General features: G+C 38.9%; 2 pseudogenes; one reads left to right on the forward strand and one right to left on the reverse strand.

The window, feature by feature from the left end:
* Positions 1–8,390: 8,390 nt before the first annotated feature.
* On the forward strand, positions 8,391–8,963 carry LOC129082172 (cofilin-1-like; annotated as a pseudogene).
* A 9,548-nt stretch (positions 8,964–18,511) lies between these two features.
* Positions 18,512–20,093, reverse strand: LOC129082207 (importin subunit alpha-1-like; annotated as a pseudogene).
* Between the last annotated feature and the right edge of the window lie 1,505 nt (positions 20,094–21,598).

Genomic DNA, 21,598 nt, shown 5'->3' on the forward strand with positions numbered 1-21,598 from the left:
GCAACCCAGGCATATGACCTGACTGGAAACCAAACCAGTGACCCTTTGGTTCGCAGGTCGGTGCACAATCCACTGAGCCACACCAACCTGGGTGGCAAGACCATTTTAAAGTTTTGAAATAACTTCTTACTGCTTTCCATCGTGGCTGCATCAATCTGCAGCCAAGTGTGCATCAGTAGATTGGTGGCTAGCAAACTCTGGTGCATTTACAAATCTATTTATTAATTTGGAACCTGTAGAATTTTCTATGTACAATATCATGTCATCTGCAAATAATGACAGATTTACTCCCTCCTTTCCAATATGGATACCTTTCATTTATTTTTCTTGTCTGATTTATGTGGCTAAGATTTCCAGTACTATGTCAAATAAGAGTATTGAAAGTGGGCATCTCTGTTTTGTTCTTGATCTTAAAAGGAATGTATTAGTTTTTGCCCATTGAATATGATGTTGGCTGTAGGTTTTTTATATATGGCCTTTATTATGTTGAGGTATGAGCCCTCTATTCCCACATCCCCTGAGAGTTTTTATCTTAAATGGGTGTTGGATTTTATCAAATGTTTTTCCTGCATCTGTTGATATGATCATATAATTTTTATATTTCATTTTATTTATGTGATGTATCATATTTATTGATTTGCAATATATTGTATCAACCTCCCATCCCAGGGATAAATTCTGCTTGATCATGGTGTATGATGTTTTTAATATATTGTTGAATCTGGTTTTCTAGTATTTTGTTGAAGATTTTAGCTTTGTTGAAGATTAGATCAGTATTGATCAGGGATATTGACATATTGTTTTCTCTCTATGTTGTGTCTTTACCTGGTTTTGAAATTAGGATAATACTGGTCTCATAAAAAGAGCTGGGAAGCCTTCCCTCTTCTTGATATTTTGGAATAGTTTGAGAAGGGTTGGTGTTAATTCTTTGAATGTTTGGTAAAATTTGCCTGTAAAGCCATCTTTTCTTTATGGTCCAGGAATTTTTATTGCTGGGAGTATTTTGATTACTGCCTCATTTTCATTAATTCTTATCAGTCTATTCAGGTGTCCTGTTTCTTCCTGATTCAGTTATGGGAGATCTTATAATTCTAGAAATTTATCCATTTTGCCCAGGTTGTCCAGTTTCATGGCATATAGTTGTTCGTACTATTTTCTTACAATCTTGTGTATTTCTTTCGCATCCGTTGTTATTTCTCCTCTTCCATTTCTGCTTTTATTACATTGGGTCATCTCTCTTTTTTTTTCTTGAAGAGTCTGGTTAAAGATTTATCTATTTTGTTTGTCTTTTTTAAAGAACCAGCTCCTGGATTCATTAATCTTTTGAATTGTTCTTTTAGTATCTGTCATTTATTTCTGCTCTGATCTTGATTATATCTTTCCTTCTACTACCTGCAGGCTTTATTTGTTGTTGTTTTTCTAGTTCTTTTAAATGTAAGGTTAGGTTGTTTATTTGATATCTTTATATCTTCTTGAGGTATGCCTGTAATGCTATAAACTTCCTTCTCAGGACTGCTTTTCCTGTGTCCCATAGTTTTTTGGTGGTTGTTTATTTTATTTGTTTCCTGGCACTTGTGGATTTCTTCCCTGATCTCATTAATAACCCATTCATTATTTAATAACATGCTATTTAATCTCCATGTATTTGAATTATTTTCACTTTTTTTTTTTTTTTTACTGAGGTTGATTTCTAGTTTCATGCTGTTGTGATCCAGAAAATGCTTGATAGGATTTTAAATTTCTTGAATTTGTTAATGTTTCCTTTGTGTCCTACCATGTGGTCTATCTTGAAAATAATCCATGTGCACTTGAGAGTAATGTACATTCTGATGCTTTAGGATTAAATGTTCTGTAAGTATCAATTAAACCTATTCAATCTAGTGTGTTGTTTAAGGTCAGTTTTCTTGTTGATTATTTGGATAGATCCAGAAGATCTATCCAAAGGTTACAGCAGGGTGTTAAACACCTGACAATGACTGTATTGTTAGCTATCTCTTCCTTAAAGTCTACCAAGATTTTCTTTATTATTTTGGTGCTCCTATATTGGCATGCATATGTTTATAAGTGTTATATCTTCTTGTTGTATAGACCCCTTTAGTATTATTTAGTGACACTGCCTCTTTTTATGGGCTTTGTTTCAAAGTCTATTTTGTCAGATATAAATATTGCTACCCCATAATTTTTTAGTCTCTATTTGCATGGAATATTTTTACATATTTTCACTTTCAGCCCAGGTAAATCTTTTGTTTTTGATGTGGGTGTCTTGTGTGTGTGTGTGTGTGTGTGTGTGTGTGTGTGTGTGTGTGTGGTGTGTAAAATGTTTTCTTACCCATTCAGGTACTGTATATCTTTTTATTGGAACATTTATCCCATTTACATTTAATGTTATTATTGATAGGCATTTGTTCATTGCCATTTTATTCCTTTATACCCATGTTCTGCTCTCTCTCTCTCTCTCTCTCTCTCTCTCTCTCTCTTACTTCTTCTTAAAGCAGCTTCTTTACTGTCTTTCACAGTGCTGGTTTGGTGTTAATAAAATCTTTTAGCCATTTTTGCCTGGGAATTTCTTTATTTTGCCTTCAAATTTAAATGACTGCTTTGCTGGATAGAGTAGTCTTGGTTGCAGATCCTTGTTTTAAATTACTTTAAATACTTCATGCCAAGACTTTCTGACCTGAAGTGTTTCTTTTGAGAAATCAGCTGACAGTTTTATTAGAACTCCCTTGTAGGTAATTATGATGTGTCTTGGTGTGTGTCTCTTTGGGTTTCTCTTGATTAGGACTCTCTTTGGTTCCTGAATTTGTGTAACATTTTCCTTAAGCAGGATCAGGAAGTTTTCTGCCATTATTTATTCAAACAGGTTTTCTATCACTTTCTCACTTTCTTCTCTTTCTTATATCCCTTCATTTTATTGTGACATTTTATTTTTGCCCCAAGGTTCCATTAATCCATCCTCATTCTTCTCCCCCCCCTTGGATTGGGTGGTTTTTTCCCACATTGTCTTCCAAGTCACTGATTCTATCCTCTGCTTCATCTAGCCAGGTTTTAATTCCTTCTAGTGTATTCTTAATTTTCAACTGGTTCTTATTCAAGGTTTCTATGTCTTTTTCATGCTGATATAGTTTCTCTTAAGTTCCTTATAGTTCTCATTAAGTTACTTGAGCATCACTTTGAACTCTATGTCTCATAATTTGCTTTCCTCAATTTCAATGATCTCTTTCTGGGGATCCTTCATTTTCTTTCATTTTTTTTTGTTTTGTCTCCCCATTTTAGCTGACTCTTTTTGTTTGTTTATACATATTAGATAGATGCAATTTGACTCTCTGTCTTAACGGGTGGCCATCTGTGGTAGAAGTCCTGTGGGACTTCAGTGGTACAGTCCTTGATCTCCTGAGCTGGATGCTCTAGGAAATGTCCTTTGTGCACTTTATGATAATTTTCCTGTTGTATTTGAGTTCTGATTGTCATTGACTTATTCATTGGTGGGAACTCCCCTCTGGCTGGCTGGATGACTGAGAGAATCAATCCCCACAATGTCTTGTATACTATTGTACTGGTGCTGACAGAAAAAAAAAAAACAACAAGGAAACACAGACAACAAAACCCACACAAGCAAAGAAAAAAATACAAATAACAAAATCAATTATAAAAGAGCAAAGAATCATAAAAATGGAACGAGAAATAGAATATTATAAGAAAAACAAAAATATGATAAGACCAAGTGAGAGCAAAATTGATTTTGAGAGGACAAGAGGGAGGACAAATAATAAGGCTAAGGAACAGAAAAAAAGAATCACCACAAAAGTACAAAGGGAAAACATAAAATTTAACAAAGTAAGGGAAGAAGAAGAAAAAATGAAGTAAGAAAAGGGAAGATTAAAATACAAGGTTTGAAAAAAAGAGAAAAATAAGAAAATTTTGAAAAAATATATAAATATATGTAAAAGAAACATATAATGAAAATAATGAAAGAGAATAAAGTGGAATTCATCTCAGCAGAGTTTAGTCCATGTGTGCTAGGTTCTCCCTCTGGATACAGCTTTGCTGTTGTCTGCAGTTGGTACAAAACAATGTCAGATGTGGTCCACTCTAGTTCTAGTCAGCCTGTTCAAATTTACAAGCTATCCACTGTTTGTGGTTAGCTCCTTTGGGATTGGGTGTGTACAGGCTGGGCCTAGCTGTTCTGTAAGTCTGGCTCTTTATCAGCAAAGGGCCTAGGGGTGGGTCAACTAAAGATCTACGCACTGACAGAACCACCTCCACCTGCTTCTTCCTGTGATATGGCCATTAGTCTTAGTCTAGCTGCTGACTTGTCTGTTTTTAAGAGGGTTTCTGGTGGCATTGGGAGGATGGGACCCCTAGATCTCTTGTGGGAGGTCTTCTTCAGACTTGAGGGAAGATAGTGGATATGTTCACACCTCTGAGTCTGTCCCAGATTACTTCACTGAATTTAGCAGGGCAGAGCACCTAGCAGGATAATGTTGGAGCCTCCAGAACTCAGTTTGTGTCTTCTGGAAACTGAGAGGGCATTCCTAGGCTCTCCAGTGAAGGAGAAACATCAGTTTTGTTCCTGAGAAAGTGTATGAAATGGCCATGTCCTATAGCCAGCCTCTAATGACTCCGAGTCTGCCTATGTTGCTGTCTCCTAAGTAGGGGGTAAGTTGCAGATTGGGTGAAAGAAAGAAGGAAAAAGGAAAGAAAAAAAGAAGAAAGAAAGAAAGAAAGAAAGAAAGAAAGAAAGAAAGAAAGAAAGAAAGAAAGAAAGAAAGAAATGGAAAAGAAAATAAAAGAAAAGAAGGGGTAGGGAGGGGAGAAGATAGAAAGAAAAAAAATAAGCACAAACAAATTAGGATGAAGGGTAGGGTGATCAGGATTCCAGAAGATGGAGCTAGGAGACTTCCAGAGGCTGGGGCAAGCAATTTCCCACAGCATGGAGTAATTGTTCATCCTCTGGGAAGAGCTCTTCTCAAGAAAAATGGATGCTGCTGATGGTATTATATCCTAGCACTGGGACCTCAGCAGTCATTTCCCCATGCTTCGCATTCCAGACTCTCTTCACATGACTCCAGACTATGTTACTTCACCTGAGCTCAAGGTGACTGGCTGGGAATGAAAAACATGTGTGCTGGTCCCTTAGGGCAAAAGAAAGGAATAAAAGGGAAAAAGTGGCTTTTTCTCCAACAGACTCCATCTTTCTCCAGCAGCAGACAAAATACCTGTGTTCTTTCATTGCTGGATGCTTCATGGGGGGATGATCCCAACACTGGCACTGTGTGCTTGGGAGCCCAGTCTGAGATCCAGGTTTCAGTCCTCTCCAGGAGATGTTCCTTCAGCTGTGTGGCTACCGTGGTCTACTCCCCGTGATAGTGATACCAGCTCCTTTCACGTCCCTGCTCTTCCTACCAGTCTCAAGGTAGTTTCTACAAGTCCTTGATTAAGTATCTCCTTTACAGGTGGTCAGTTTTTTATTTTGGGTGGATATTTCCCTCTTTATTTTTATTTTTAGCTTGTTTCTGTGAGGTGGTGTGAGATAAATTTCTCCTACTCAGCTGTTATCTTGCTGTTCAGGAACCATTTTCTATATAAGGAAATACTCACAGTTTCCAGGAACTGGGACCTAATGTTTTTGGGTGACCATTGATCCATCCAACTATAGTAACCATACACAAATCTTATGTCTCTCAACAAAGTCAAATATGAGGGCTTAGAAGCCAATGCAAGCATATGGTCCATACAGAGTTCAGTTTTACTGAGGTAACAGATATGGTTTTTAGGGTCAAAATATGCTTCACATAAGATCTAGTGTGCAGTTGGGCTGTGCTCTTGTCAAAAAGCTGATGAACATATAAGGAAGGCATCCTTCTAGGAAGCCTTGATAACAGCAATTCCTCTAGAAATATCTGACATCAAATTTGTACCTGCCATGGATTTCCCAGGGCAAACATCCCAGGGAAGAACAACTCTAACTCCCACAACTGCTAAAGTGAAATCTGTTTTGATATATTAACATGTTAATTGGGCAGAAACCTGATGCTACACTGGTCTAACATTAATCACATAGAGATATACTGTTTAAGCAGAATTAAAATAAACAAATTGGCAGAACAATTTTGGATGCCCATCCCTCAAGACATTCTCTGATATTCTTCTAAAAATTTGGAATTATTACTTCAAGGAAAAGTAGTCACTTTAAATGGCCAGGTATTTACAAAAAGGCTTACATGTTTTCTGTAGCATTTCTATACCCACAAGGGAGATAGGCCTTCTCTTTGCTGATTAACCACCTGTTATTTTTATGAAGGCAATATTTGTCATATAAGGGGGTGTGGTTTTGATAATGCTAGAGATTTGTTGGCTAGTTTTGATTTCTTTGAGTTCTTGTGTTAGAAAGAGGTATTTAAAGTCCTGAAAGACAAGGGCTTACATCCAAGATTACTCTATTCAGCAAAGGTATCATTTAGAATGGAAAGACCCATCAAGTGCTTCCCAGGTAAGGTAAAATTAAAGGAGTTCATCATCACCAAGCCCTTACTATATGAAATGTTAAAGGGACTTATCTAAGAAAAAGAAGATCAAAACTATGAACAGTGAAATGACAACAAACTCACAACTATCAACAACTGAATTTAGAAAACAAAAACAAAAACAAACTAATCAAACAAGTAGAACAGGAATAGAATCACAGAAATAGAGATCACATAGAGGGTTATCAGTGAGGAGGGAGATGGGGAGAATGGGGGAAATAGTATGGAGAATAAGAAGCATAACTTGTAGATACAAAATAGACAGGAAAATGTTAAGAATAGTATAGGAAATGGAGAAGCCAAAGAACTTATATGTATTACCCATGGACATGAACTAAGGTGTGGGATGCTGGGGGGAGGGAGTGCAAGGCAGAGGGTGATAAAGGAGAGAAAAAGAATGAGACAACTGTAATAGCATAATCAATAAAATATACTTAAAAATAATTCTTGTGTTGTATGATCTGTGACCTAGTTGGGAGAGATACAATTATATGAGTAATTTTGCCACAGTTGAGGCTTGATTTAATGGTTGCTATTTTTTTTTTCCTGCAGATCTGAAAATGATTCTGGTTGTCTGCTTATCTGCTTCAGCTACAAAACTAGAAATTAAGTGACTGAGTAAATAAGATAAACTCTTTGTCCTTAGCTATTGCACATATATGCACAGCTTTTTTCACTGGTGTACCTTAATTTGTAAGAGCCCTGTTTTTATTTCTGATGGTAGAATTATCTTCACTTGAATGTTCCCATCAAGGGTACTAAGCAACAGAGATTATATATTCTGAAAGTTTATCAACAGCATGGCCTCGTGTTTTCACACATTTAAGCCACTTAAAAATGTGTGAAGCTTCCTGCCCCTTACATCAGCTATTATAGTTTTCTTATAACTATCCTTATACCCCCTCCCAATCAACCCCAACAGTTTTTCTCCTTAACTGATACAACAATATTATAGTTCAGGCCAAGGATCTCAAGGGAATTTTGTGTCTAGTTAAATAATAAGTAGGGCCACTTTTATGAATTTTCTCTGCATTTGCCAGATCATCTTACGGAACAGATTTTGTGTTCATAAACTAGATATTTAGAAACATCCAGCCTTGATAAAATTCTGTGAGGATTTTGAGGCAGCCTCTTAAAATATGCTATTTTATCTCCATTAATTATGGTGATTAGATGCTTTGTTATACTTATTCTGCTTGTTTACAAAGAGGATTTGAAGTGGCTTAAAATGAAAATGTGTTTATGATCAGACTTAAAACTCAATATTGAGAAGGAAGCAGCTACATGCAGGAGTACCTCACTAATATAATAACAATGACTGAATGTTAAAATTGACTGTGAGCTTCTTGGCCACCAGAATATAAAAGAAAACACAATGTGCTATACAATTCTTATTATCTGATACAAAGAAAATATACAGTTTCTTTATTGGAAATAAACTATATATTATTCAATAAATTCTTCTCGGGGTTGTTGATTAGGAGGGGAATGGTTGAGGTAGATATTGCATTAAAAATAATTTATCATATGGACCCATATACATAAGACATTGGAGAACAAAATTGAAAACATCTTCAAAAGCTGCTTTATCATAAAATGCAGAGAAGCATCATTTATTGTCATTTTCTGTATTGAGTATTAATAAAAGCCAAGGGCATAGTGTTAAGGTAGTCATCAGGAAAGTTGTTCAGTTGAGAACTAGAGTTAGACTGCAGCTTTTTTTTTGTTTATTGTTTTAATTTTTTTGTTGTTTTTTAGGTGTTTTAAAAAATTAATCTGCTTTGGGTTCAGTTAGATCTGGCAACAGCTGCCATGGCTCTCATATTCTCAGGCTCTTCTTGCTATATGCTTTTCACTTCTGGAAACATGGCTTCTGGTGTCGCTATCTCTGATAGAGGCATCAAAGCATTCAATAACAAGAAAGTGCATAAGTCCTCGACACCAGAAGAGGTGAAGAAGCAAAAGAAGATGGTGCTCTTCTGCTTGACTGAAGATGAGAAGAACTCTGTTCCAGAGGAGAACAAGGAGATCCTGGTAGTTTATGTGGGCCAGACTGTAGACAGTCCTTACACCACCTTTGTCAAGATGCTACTGGACAATGACTGCCACCATGCCCTGAATGATGCACTCTACGAGACCAAGGAGAGCAAGAAGAGGACCTGGTGTTTATCTTCTGGGTCCCTGAGTGTGAAAATGATCTATGCCAGCTTCAAAGATACCATCAATAAGAAGCTGATGGGGATAAAGCACGAATTACAAGCAAACTTCTATGAGGAGATCAAGGACATCTGTACTCTGGCAGAGAAGCTGAAGGGCAGTACTGTCATCTTCTTGGGGAAATGCCTTTGTGAGCTCCCTCCAGCATCCTACCTGAAGCCCTTGGCAGCTCCAGACCTGCCTTTAGGAGTTGAAAAATTCCTATTTCCTGCTGGACTGTAAGGCCTGGGGAGATCTCAGCAGGTGAAGAACAATCCTTTAACCCAGTTGCCAAATAATACCCCCTACTCCCTGGACCTTCCACCTCCTTTTACCCCTGATGATTCTCACCTTCTCAAACTGTTTTTGATCTGATTCTTTTTCAGTTGAAACATAACAAGTCCCCCCAAAGCACCTCAATTCGGGGGGACTATTTTTAACAACACTCTCACTCTCCATGCTGCCAATTTCAAACTTCAATAGTGACTCTGTGCTCTTTCTGTTTAGTTATGTGTATAAATGGAATGATGTGTAGATAACCTCTCCCTATACAACCTGGTTCTCCTCCCCTTTTTCACCTGGCCTTGGCCATTCATTAAAGCAGGACTATTAAGGGAACATCAATTAAAACACACACACATACACACACACATACTCTGCTTTGGATAAAAGTCACACATTTTGAAATTTATGACTAAATCAAAGAAAGGTGATATATGGGCTCAGATCAGCTGACTTATGAATTTTGTTAGATTTTTGCTGTGTTTTCTCAGGATTTGTAAAATTGGAAGGATAATATTCTTAGAAGCATCCAACAATAAATTTCTCTTTCTTAATAGTTCTACTCATTGAACTGTAATTCAGCAATATTGCTTCAGGGAGCAGAGAGGCCATATTTAGTACTTTTCATCTAATAAACTTTCACTGCTAGAGCAGAATGAATCAAGTCCTTTGGATATAAGAAATTGCTTTCTACCTAATAGCTTGAGAGAACAATGTCATCAAACTGACAGTAGAAAAGCATTCTTTCAAAAGGCATTTCATCAGATTAAATAGGAGTTTATATTGTGGTATATATGAGGAAAATACATGTACAAAAAGGATAAACTTTCCAGTGTCTCCAGATCAAAGCTCTGTGGGCTTTGGATTGGACCCTGTCTCTATTCTTCTACTTACTTGCCCAATTTTCCCTTACACAAAATGGTAGAATTGGACTAGATGTTATCTAAATGTCCTTTAGTTTAAAATGCTAGTTTTATGAAATCCAAAAATGATTGCAACAAGCTATAGAAAGAGACTGATTATCTGATTGAAATGTTAAAAAAAGTGATAACTCTCTGCTCTTACACTTGGATCCAAAAAGCAAATTACATGCCTACAGAATGTGGGGAACATAGCATAATATTGACAAATGGATTTGATGTGAAGACATTTATGACTATAATAATCACAAGTTGTCACTATATTGTATAGCCACTGAAGTAGTTTTTTGGACCCTTCTTCAGATATACTACTTCGGAATCATGTTACCTAGACTGAGAGAGAAAACAGCCTCAGCTTCCTTGTACTGCTACGACCATGTTGGTTTGAAAATAGGTACATGAGATAGAGAATGGATGGTTGGCTGGAGAAGAGAAGACAGGGGGAGAACATAGGTTCTACCTTTAAAAATTTTAAGTGTTATTTGCCCTTCAAGATCCATTTTCCACCTTTCTCCACTCCCTTGCACTCTGAATTCTAATAGGATTCAGCCAATGAGAGGCACTAGCAGAAGATTGCTAGGGGGGAAGAAAAGAACATCAGGGTATTTACTTTCCAATGTTCTATTTACTGAACTTGGCAATGCCTATGTTCCTCTCCTGAAGGTCATAGCTCCTGTTGAGTTTCCTTCCCTTAGATTTCTCATTAAAATCCTTATTCTTTATCCCTTTAGCAACTTGTTAGCTCCAGGGTCCTTCAACTCAGTTTTTGTCTACTTCTTTGCAAATAGTCTTATTATTAAATTTTGTTTTGTAGAACTTAATCTTTATATACAAGACACTGTAAGATAGAAAATTTCACATAGAAATAAGTAACTCATTGAGAGGAGAAGTTTCATACAGTATATACAGCTTGGAACTGTTCAAGTATAGTTTCACTGTAAAAAGTGCTACAATAGCAAACCACATTTAAATCAGTAGATGATTGGATCAAAAAACTATGGTACATTTACACAATGGAATACTATGCAGCAGCAAAAAAAGAAAAAGAACTACTACACTTCACGACAGCATGGAAGGAACTAGAGAGCATTATGCTAAGCGAAATAAGCCAGGGGGCGAAAGACAAATACCATATGATCTCACCTTTAAGTGGAACCTAACCAACAAAAGAAAGAGGCAAGGAAAATGAGACCAGCAACACTGAAAGAAAAATAAACCACAGAGACAAGAGGGAAGGAGGGAGGAGTGGGCAGGGGAAAAGGAAGGGAAGGGGCAAGTCAAGGAATGTAAAGCAAGGACTCATGGACAAAGCAAAAGTGGGGAAGGATTGAGGGAGGGAGGAGGGAAGAGGGCAGGAAAAAGTGATGGGGGGAAGGCAGAGACAAATGTATTTGGAAAAATAAATAAATTAGGAGAAAAAAAGATGGTGGAGGAGTGAATGGGAGTCACATGGACCTCCTATCAAGACCAAAGTGGAATTGTGACTGAATGGTGGAGAAATCACCTGGAAAGCAATGGAACGATAGGAGAGGAGCCTTGGAGGTGCGGACAGACAGTGGAATCAACTTTCACACATCCAAACCGGTGAGAAGTGCTGTAGGGGCTCATGAGGGTGGGCTGGGTGCCCATGGGCACCAGCACCAGAGGGGCATTGAAACGGCCAGTTGGATCCCCTTGAGAAGAACAGGGTCTGAACAATAAACAGGGACCCCTAGACTACAGCAGCTGAAACCAGGAAAACACACAGACAAAACACAACCTGGAAAAGCTTAGGGGCACTCTTTGCCCCCTAGAGACAGGTTCCTGAAGATGCAAAGACACATTTAAAGGGCCAATAAAAAAATTTGCAGTGGCAGCCTCCTTCCTTGATCTCTGGGTAGAGGCAGCAGTAGAGTGGGCTGGTGCCTGAGGAAAGATTGGTTAGGAGAACTTTGTGAAGAGAACTGAGATGGTGGCCAGCAGAGCCCTGGTGATAACTCACCTCCCACTCTGCAGCTACCATCTTGCTCAGGCATAAGGAAATCAATTAACCTGCCTTTTGTGCGACCCTCACACAGATTGTGCGTGTGTGAACTGGGGGCTGAGTGCAGACTGGCTGGAATAAATAGAAGATCCCTGACCAAAGGGGCACACAGATGCATAGAGATGCATAGAGAGCCTTGAGGAGAGACTGGAGACAGAGGCATTCAGGAAAGAACAGGAGGAGGAACCTAGGAGTCCCAACTCCATCCCCATTCCCTAGTCTCTGTTTTGCTCAAGCAGGCCACACCCCCAAAGAGGCAGAAGCAGGCACGCATGAGTTTGACCACCTGCAATTACTACGCGGTCAACAGAAATAGTGGATCCCTGGCTAAAGGGGTCACAGAACTGCCCAAAGACCCGCCAGGATAGGCTGGAGACAGAGGAGTTGGGGAAAGAACGGGAGGAGGAACCAGGGAGTCCCAACTCTTTCTCTTTTCCTTAGTCTACATTGTGTGTGGGCAGGCCATGCCACCAAAGAACTAAAAGCTGAAAAGCACACAATAGACAGCCCCAAACCACCCAGTGCAGGCGCATGCACACACACACACACCAGCAGCCAGCGAGAGTTGGCGAGGGCATATGCGGACTGGTAACCACGTGGGACGGCATCCACAGGGCTAATAGGGCTCTGGTGGGCCAGCATCCACAGGGCCTGTGAGGGAGCACACACACCGGCGAGGGCAGGCATGAACCAGCACCCACACAGCAGGCTAGGGCTCAGGCTGGACGGCGCCTGCGCGGGCCCCCGAGTGCAGAGCGGTCTGCAGAAATAGTGGATACATCCCGGAAGGGGTCACAGAGCTGCACAGAGACCCTCGAGGAGAGACTGTAGACAGAGACGTTGGGGAGTCCTGGTGTTAACTCTTCTCTAGTTCACAATCTCCATCTTGTTCAGGTGGACTACTCCCCTGAGTGACAGCAACTTATACGGGGACAATAGTCCCAACATCAGGAGGCACTGCTCCACCTGGTGGTACCTAAGCATGAAAGAGGAAGACAGAGTGAACAGATTGACAATTAGACGAGACAGATACAGAGAATAGATTCCTGGAAGGCTCAAACAAACGGCCCAAGTTAAGATAGGATAAAGAACTGACACCATCAGATGCAGGCTGAGAAAGAAAAGCAAAGAAAAAACAATTAATAAAAGGACCTGCCTACTAACATGGAAGTTTAATCCACAAAGTCAGGAAATATAGATGGATCAATTGAAGCAGAAAAAAATAAATAAAAACATACATACATACATAAATAAAATAATAGACTCTCACATAAATGGGAAGAAAAAGAAGTTCCCCCCAACGGAGGGGAAAGGAGGAATCACTACAGACAGAGCTAAATGAAATAGAGGTAAGTGAAATATCAGATACTGAATTCAAAACAATGGTACAAAGGAAGCTCAACGGGCTCAGCCAGCTCAAAGATAACTATGAGAAACTGCAGAGAAACTATCAGGATCTTACAGCAAACAATATCAAGCTGGAAAAGGACATAGAAACTATCAAGAAGACACAAGAGGATATGAAGAATACCATTTCTGAACTAATGAACACAGTAGAAGGAATCAAAAGCAGCCTAGATGAAGCCAAGGATCAAATAAGTAACATAGAGGATGAGGTAGAATAAAGCTCCCAGAAAGAACAAGAAATGGAAAAAAAAAACTTGAAAAGAATGAAGAGGTATTTAGGGAAATGCAGGAAAACCTGAAATGCAATAATATCCGCATAAGAGGGATACCAGAAGGAGATGAAGAGGAGCAAGGGATAGAGAACCACGCTGAAAAAGTAATGATGGAAAATTCCCCCAAATTGAGGAGAGAAAAGGTCTCATGGATCCAGGAAGCACAGAGGGCCCCATTCAAGAGGGACCCAAGAAGGCCCACTCAAAGACACATCATCATTAAAATGGAAAATATCAAAAACAATGAAAAAATCCTAAATGAAGAAAGGGAGAAACAGGGAGTAACATACAAGGGAGCCCCAATATGGAAAGGAGCTGACTTCTTAACAGAAACACTACAAGTCTGAGAGGAATGGCAACAAATATTCCAAGTAATGAAAAGTAAGGGCCTACCACCAAGGCTGCTCTACCCAGCAAGGCTCTCAATTAAAATAGAAGGAGAAATAAGGACTTTCCCAGACAAAAGAAGGCCAAAAGACTGCATCTCCACCAAACCAGCACTACAAGATATGTGAAAGGGACTGGTTTAGGAAGATGAAGAAAAAGAATGATGAAAAGAAAAACACAGATACAAAGAGGAAAAATGAATAGGTTTCTATCAGTAATAACTCTCAATGTACATAAACTGAATGCTCCAATGAAACTACACAGGATAGCTGAATGGATAGGAAAACATGACCCACACATGTGCTGCCTACAAGAGACCCACCTCAGAGAAAAAGACCTACACATATTGAAAGTAAAGGGATGGAAAAAATATTCCAAGCAAATGGGCAAGAGAAGAAAGCAGGGGTTGCAATACTTATATCAGAGAAAATAGACTTCAAAACAAAGGCCATAAAAAGAGACCAGAGGGACACTTCATAATATTTAAAGGAAGAATCTTTCAAGAAAACATAAACATTGTAAATTTATATGCACCTAACATAGGAGCACCCAAATATATAAAGGAATATCTTGGATGACTTCAAAAAAGATATGGATAGTAACACACAGATAGTAGGGGATTTCAACACTCCACTGTCAAAAATGGACAGATTTTCCAAACAAAACATCTACAAGGGTATTGTGGACCTAAATGACGCAACGAATCAAATGGACTTAAGTTACATATATAGAACCTTACATCCCAAAGAAACAAAATTCATATTCTTTTCAAATGCAACTTTTAAAAAGTTCAAATGGAAGTTTTTCAAAGATAGACCACATGATAGGACACAAAGCAAGCCTCAGGAAATTCAGGAAAATTGAAATAATACCAAGTTATTGCATGGACCACAAGGGCTTGAAGCTGGAAATCAACCTCAAAACAAAACTTCAAAAACTAGCAAACTGATGGAGACTGAACAGTATACTATTAAAGAATGAATGGGTCAATAATGAGATAAGAGAAGAAATCAAAAAGTTTCTGGAAACAAATGAAAATGAACAGACAACTGTCCAAAACCTATGGGACACAGCAAAGGCGGTCCTGAGAGGGAAGTTCATAGCAATACAGGCTTACCTAAGAAAGATAGAAACATTTCAAATAAAAGACCTAAAATTACTACTTCAAGAACTGGAGAAACAACAACAAATAAATCCCAGAGCAAGTAGAAGAAAGGAAATAGTCAAGATTAGAGCAGAAATGAATGATATGGAGATGAAAAGAACAATTCAAATGATCAACCAATCCAGGAACTGGTTCTTTGAAAAGATAAATAAAATTAACAAGCTTTTATGCAGATTCATCAAGAAAAAAAGGGAGAGGACCCAAATAAATAATATCAGAAATGAAAGAGGAGAAATAACAACTGATACCGCAGAAATACTAAAGATTGTATGAAACTACTATGAACAATTATATGTTAAGATATTTGAAAACCTGGATGAAATGGACAAATTTCTAGAAAAGTATAATCTTCCAACACTGAAGGAGGAAGAAACAGAAAGCTTGAACAGACGGAAAACAGCGGGAGAAATAGAAGCAGTAATCAAGAGACTCCCGACACACAAAAGCCCTGGGCTGGACGGTTTCATAGGACAATTTTACAAAACATTCAAGGAAGAGACAATCCCTGTCCTTCTCAGACTATTTCAAAAAATCCAAGAGGAGGGAAGACTCCCAGACTCTTTATGAGGCCAGCATCACCCTGATCCCAAAACCAGATAAAGACCCTACAAAGAAAGAAAACTACTGGTCACTTTCGCTGATGAACATAGACACTAAAATCCCCAACAGAATATTGGCAAACCACATTCAGCAATATGTTAAAAAGATTATCCACCATGATCAATTGGGATTCATCCCAGGGATGAAGGAATGGTTCAATATGCGCATATCAGTATACATAATGCATCACATAAATAAAATGAAAGACAATAACCATATGATCATCTCAATAGATGCAGAAAAAGCATTCAATAAGGTACGGCCCCCATTTATGAATAAAGCACTCAACATAATGGGAATAAATGGGGCATTCATCAATGTAATTAAGGCCATATATGAAAAACCTACAGCCAACATCATACTCAACAGGCAAAAACTAAAAGCTTTCCCACTAAGATCGAGAGAACATGACAAGGATGTCCGCTTTCATCATTTCTCTTCAACATGGTACTGGAAGTCCTGGCCATAGCAGTCAGACAAGAAAAATAAATAAAAGGCATCCAAATAGGAAAGGAGGAGGTAAAGCTATCATTGTTTGCAAATGACATGACAGTGTACATAGAAAACCCTGCAGAATCCACTAAGAAACTCCACAACCTAATAAGTGAATTTGGCAACACAACAGGATACAAAGTTAATATTCAGAGGTCAAAGGCATTTTTGTACACCAGCAATGGAATAGAAGAAGAAGTCTGAGAAAAATACCATTCGATATAGCACCAAGAATAATAAAGTACCTAGGAATAAATTTAACCAAAGAGGTAAAAAAACCTGTATGCAGAAAACTACACAACACTGAAGAAAGAAATTAAAGAAGACACAAATAAATGGAAGCATATACCGTGCTCATGGATTGGAAGAATTAATATCCTCAAAATGTCCATACTACCAAAAGCAATTTATAGACTCAACCCAATCCTTATTAAGATACCAATGATATATTTCACAGAAATAGAATAAACATTTCCAATACTTATACGAAACCATAAACGACCCCGAATAACCACAGCAATTTTGAGAAAGAAAAGCAAAGTAGGAAGGATCACAATACTGGACAATAAACTATATTACAAAGCCGCTATACTCAAAACTATATGTACTTGTATATACTTGTACTGGCACAAGAATAGAACCATAGACCATTGGGACAGAATAGAAAGCCCAGAAATAAGCCCAGGTCTATATGGGCATCTAATATTTGACAAAGGGGGCAGAAAGATCAAATGGAGGAAATATAGCCTCTTCAACAAATGGTGTTGGGAGAGCTGGACAGCTACATGCAAAAAATTGAAATTGGCTCATCAGCTAACACCATACACAAATATAATCTCAAGATGGAGAAAAGACTTAAATATAAGTCGCAACAGCATAAAAGTCCTAGAGGAGAACATGGGCAGGAAACTCTCAGATATCCCACGCAGCAATGTTTACACTGATATATCTCCTAAAGCAAGGGACATAAAGGAAGGAGTAACAAGTGGGACCTCATCAAAATAAGAAGCTTCTGCACGGCTAAAGAAAACATCAGCAAAATGAAAAGGGAGCCAACCATATGGGAAAGATATATTTGCTAATGATACATCAAATAGAGGTTTGATCTCCAAAATATATAAAGAACTCACTCTACTCCACTCCAAGAAGACAAACAATCCAATCAAAAAAATGGGCAAAGGACCTGGGCAGATGCTTTTCCAAGGAAGAGATACATAGGGCCCAGAGATATTTGAAAGGATGCTCGGCATCACTAGCCATCAGAGAAATGCAGATAAAGACCACCATGAGGTACCACCTCCCACCGGTCAGAATGGCCATCATAAACAGATCCACAAACAACAGGTGCTGGCGAGGCTGTGGAGAAAAGGTAACACTAGTATACCTATGGTGGGAATGTAGACTGGTGCAGCCATTGTGGAACGCAGTGTAGAATTTCCTCAAAAAGCTGAAAATGGAACTGCCTTTTGATCCAGTGATTCCCTTGCTGGGATTATACCCCAAGAATTCCAAAACGCCAATTCAGAAGAACCTATGCACCCCAATGTTCATAGCAGCACAATTTACAATAGAAAGTGTTGGAAGCAACGTAAATGCCAATCAGTAAATGATTGGATCAAGAAATTTTGGTACATTTACACAATGTAGTACTATGCAGCAGAAGGAAAGAAAGAACTACTACCCTTCACGACAGCATGGATGGCACTAGAGAGCATTATGCTAAGTGAAATAAGCCAGCGTGTGAAAGACAAATACAATATGATCTCACCTATAAGCAGAACCTAACCAACAAAAGGAAGAGGCAAGGAAAATAAGATCAGCAACACTGAAAGAAAAATAATCCATCGGAGACAAGAGGGAAGGAGGGAGGGGCGGGTGGGGGAAAAAGAAGGGAAGGAGCAAGTAGAGGAACATATAGCAAGGAGTCATGGACAAATCCAAATTAGGGAAGGATTGAGGGAGGTAGAAGGAGGAGGGGGCAGGGGAAAGTGGTGGGGGGAAGGTAAAGACAAATATATTTGTAAAAATAAAGAAATTAATTAAAAAAAAACAAAAAAGAAAAAATAAACTAATTAATTAAAAATAAATAAATAAATACTACTTAACAATAAAAAAAGAAATCATTGCCAATAAAATAATAAAATAAATAAAAAGAGTTCTTAGTAGAGAAACTGTTTGATATAAGACAAACTTATACCAAACAGAGTACACAACACAGAACATTTATGCCTCACCTGTACAATCTAAAAGTTAAAGGTCCCAGGAGTGCCATCCTGAACTTGGAACGTATAGCCACCAGAGGTAGTTTCTGGCACATTTTGATCTTCCTCTTCTACATAGAAATACTTCTCAATCAAGTTCAATGAAGCTTTGGGTACAGATTCATTTTCATGGTTTTGTAGATCTTCAATTTGGTCCAAACCTCCACATTCTTTGATCATTATGCTAAGTTTCTCAGTTCCACCTAGTTTCTCAGCAGCCTCGAAGATATTTGAAATGGCATCCAGAATAACCAGATTAATTTTGCTCTTTCACAGTTAAGAGGTTCACCAATGGTTATATTATGCCACAGTGAACAAAGTATACAATCTGTTTAACTGTTCCACCACTTGTATAGTTGGTCACAGCCCATACAGCTTCCTTTTGTGTCTTAAAGTCTGCCTTAGACAGAATAACAACAAGGAATTGGACTAATCCATGATTCACAACTTGCTGTATCTGGTCCTGGCAGACAGCTATAATGTTTGGCATTGTCCATGTAGCTTCCTTCTGAATATTAGTCTTAGAGTTCATCAACAGGCTGGGAAAGATGGCAAGTGCTCCTACATCTATTACAACCTGAGTCTGCTAATCTGTCCTAGTGACAATATTTCTTATGGCTCTTAGCGCAGGAGTCACAATTGGCAATTCAGTAGCTCCCAGGAGCTTCACAAGTTGGGGCACAATTCCTGTTTCCACAACCATTTTAATCTATTCATTTGGGCCACCAGGAAGATAGGAGATGGCCCAGCAGCTATCTGCTAATACTTCTGGGTCGTCATGATGCAGGAGACCAACTAAAGCAGGAAGAATCTGCTCAACAGCATCTAATGGGGGTGCAGGGTTCTTGTTGCAACAAATATTTGAAAGTGTTCAGGTAAGATTATGTAAGTGACCACATGCTAAAGACAGACATATCAGGAACTGCAAGAAGAGCTAACAGTGGATCAACTGCACCGTACTTGATAACCTAGTATCAGAAAACCAAATCATCACCTGCGATGTTTCCTAGAGCCCATAGAGCTTGTTCATTGATGGGAGCATGGGGAGGTGCCAACAAAGAAATGAATGCCAGGACAGCACCCCCATCTATTACAGCCTTGGTCTGTTCTGATATCCCGGGGGCAATGTTAGTGAGGGCCCAGGCAGATTCAAACTGAATTGGACTACAATCAGTTCTGCCCAAGAAGGACACAAATTTTGGAATCAAACCAGCCCAGATTATGTTGTCCATGGGTGGTGTTTTTCCCTAGAAAGCAATTTCCTTGCAGCCTGGGTGGCTTGGAGCTGGCTTTCCAAATTGTTGCTCTTTATGCCTTCAACAACGTCCCCAACAGACCAATTTATAGAGCACTGGTTGCTGCAGTTTTCCTGCAGTGGAGAAGTAGCATCATCAGGAAACAAGCTTACATTTCTCCTTTTCAGCAACTGTTCATCCTTCCTAGCTTTTCTCAGCTCCACATTAGCTTCTATTCAGTGATGCCTCATTTCTGAACTGTCTTTCCCCTTGTTCTTAAATCTGTTAAGGCAGGCAGCTGGCAAATTCACATTCTTGTTGGTGGACATGGTTATGAGACAAAGGAAGATAGCTCGCTGGCCGGACTGGGCCTGAGTTTGTACGTACACAGCCAGTTTAGTCTTTTCACAGGGCATGGTGTGAGGCACACAGGTTGCTCTGAAAACGCCCAACACAGATCAGCATGAAGACCATGTGGCCTAAACTCTTTAATTATATATTTTAATATGCCATCTGCTTCCTGACAGTATCCTGATGGATATGTGCCTAAATGTAAAAGACAGACTAAATTGTGGTACCAGAAGAAAGTGCTAATATTAAAAGATAGACCTTGTGAGGAGAAATATTTTGGTTCAACATTTGTACCACTGGAGTTCTCTTAAAATGGAGTGGGTTGCTTTGGAAAACAGAGAGCCCCCATCAATGAAGGCATTCAAGCAAAATATCAGAATTTCTGTGAGGAAGAAGAGAGTGAGCATAAATGGTGGTTTAAAATAAATTTAAAATATAATTTAACCTGCTATAAGAAATAATATATTATGTTCAAGTATTTTTGGGGGGCTTCCACATTTATTATTTTGTCAGCTTTATTAATTGACACATACAATTATAATATATTTGAAGAGCATGGCAGAATGATTATATAAAAGATTATCATAATCGAGTTATTTAACACATTCATTACCTCAGATAGTTATATTTTTGGTGATAAAGCTTAGAAACTACTCTCAGCAAATTTTAATGATGTAATATGGTATTATCAACTATAGCCATCATACTACATATTAGATGGTAATTTTTTGTCATGATTTTTATCTGATTTCAACATTGTAAGGTAAGTAGAACCCATAAATTGAGCCTCACAGCTGGTTTCTCCTCCCTTTCTCCCTCTCTCTCTCCATCCTGTTACAGAACCAGCCAATGGTGTTCCAGGATTGTAGTGAGGTTCAGCTGCTCACCTCCAAGGAGCATGACTCTAGAGATAAGAATTTGGTGAAAAAGGAAAGGAGTCGTTTACTTAAAGGCTATACAGTTTTAGAATAATAGAAGATTTCTGCAGTTAAGTTCTGTTACCTTTAAAACACCCAAAAATGAATAGCCCTGCCTTCCTCTGCCAAACCAGATCAGTTTCAGAATATGCTACTTAAAGTACTGTCCTTCAAGAAATGCAGGTTTGCAGCTCAGCATTCCTAGTCACAGTTAAGCTCAAAGAATCTCTCATGAGTCTTTGTGCACACGCCTGAGTCCTTGCAGTGTCAGTTTCTCTCCTCTGGAGCTGTTTTTTCTCTGGTCCTCAGATAACCAGTGTGTCTGTGTGTTTGGTCAGTCAGGTCCCCTGCAGCACTGCCAGTGTCACACTGTGTGGCGGCTATAGGGGCACGCCGCCATGGGGGAGCGCCGCAGAGAGGGCAGTGCTCACTGAAACCTGAGGGAAACCAGCTGAGGCCAGCTGAGGTGGGAGCAGGGCTCTGAAACCCACAGAGCTTGTCCCAGGGTTGTCATGGATGAGGGGGAATAAACACAAAACATTGCAAACACTTCTCTGTTTCCCGGG

Source organism: Pteronotus mesoamericanus, unplaced genomic scaffold, assembly GCF_021234165.1.
Source record: "Pteronotus mesoamericanus isolate MK-2021 breed Mesoamerican mustached bat unplaced genomic scaffold, CSHL_Meso_final scaffold_12, whole genome shotgun sequence".
NCBI lineage: Eukaryota > Metazoa > Chordata > Mammalia > Chiroptera > Mormoopidae > Pteronotus > Pteronotus mesoamericanus.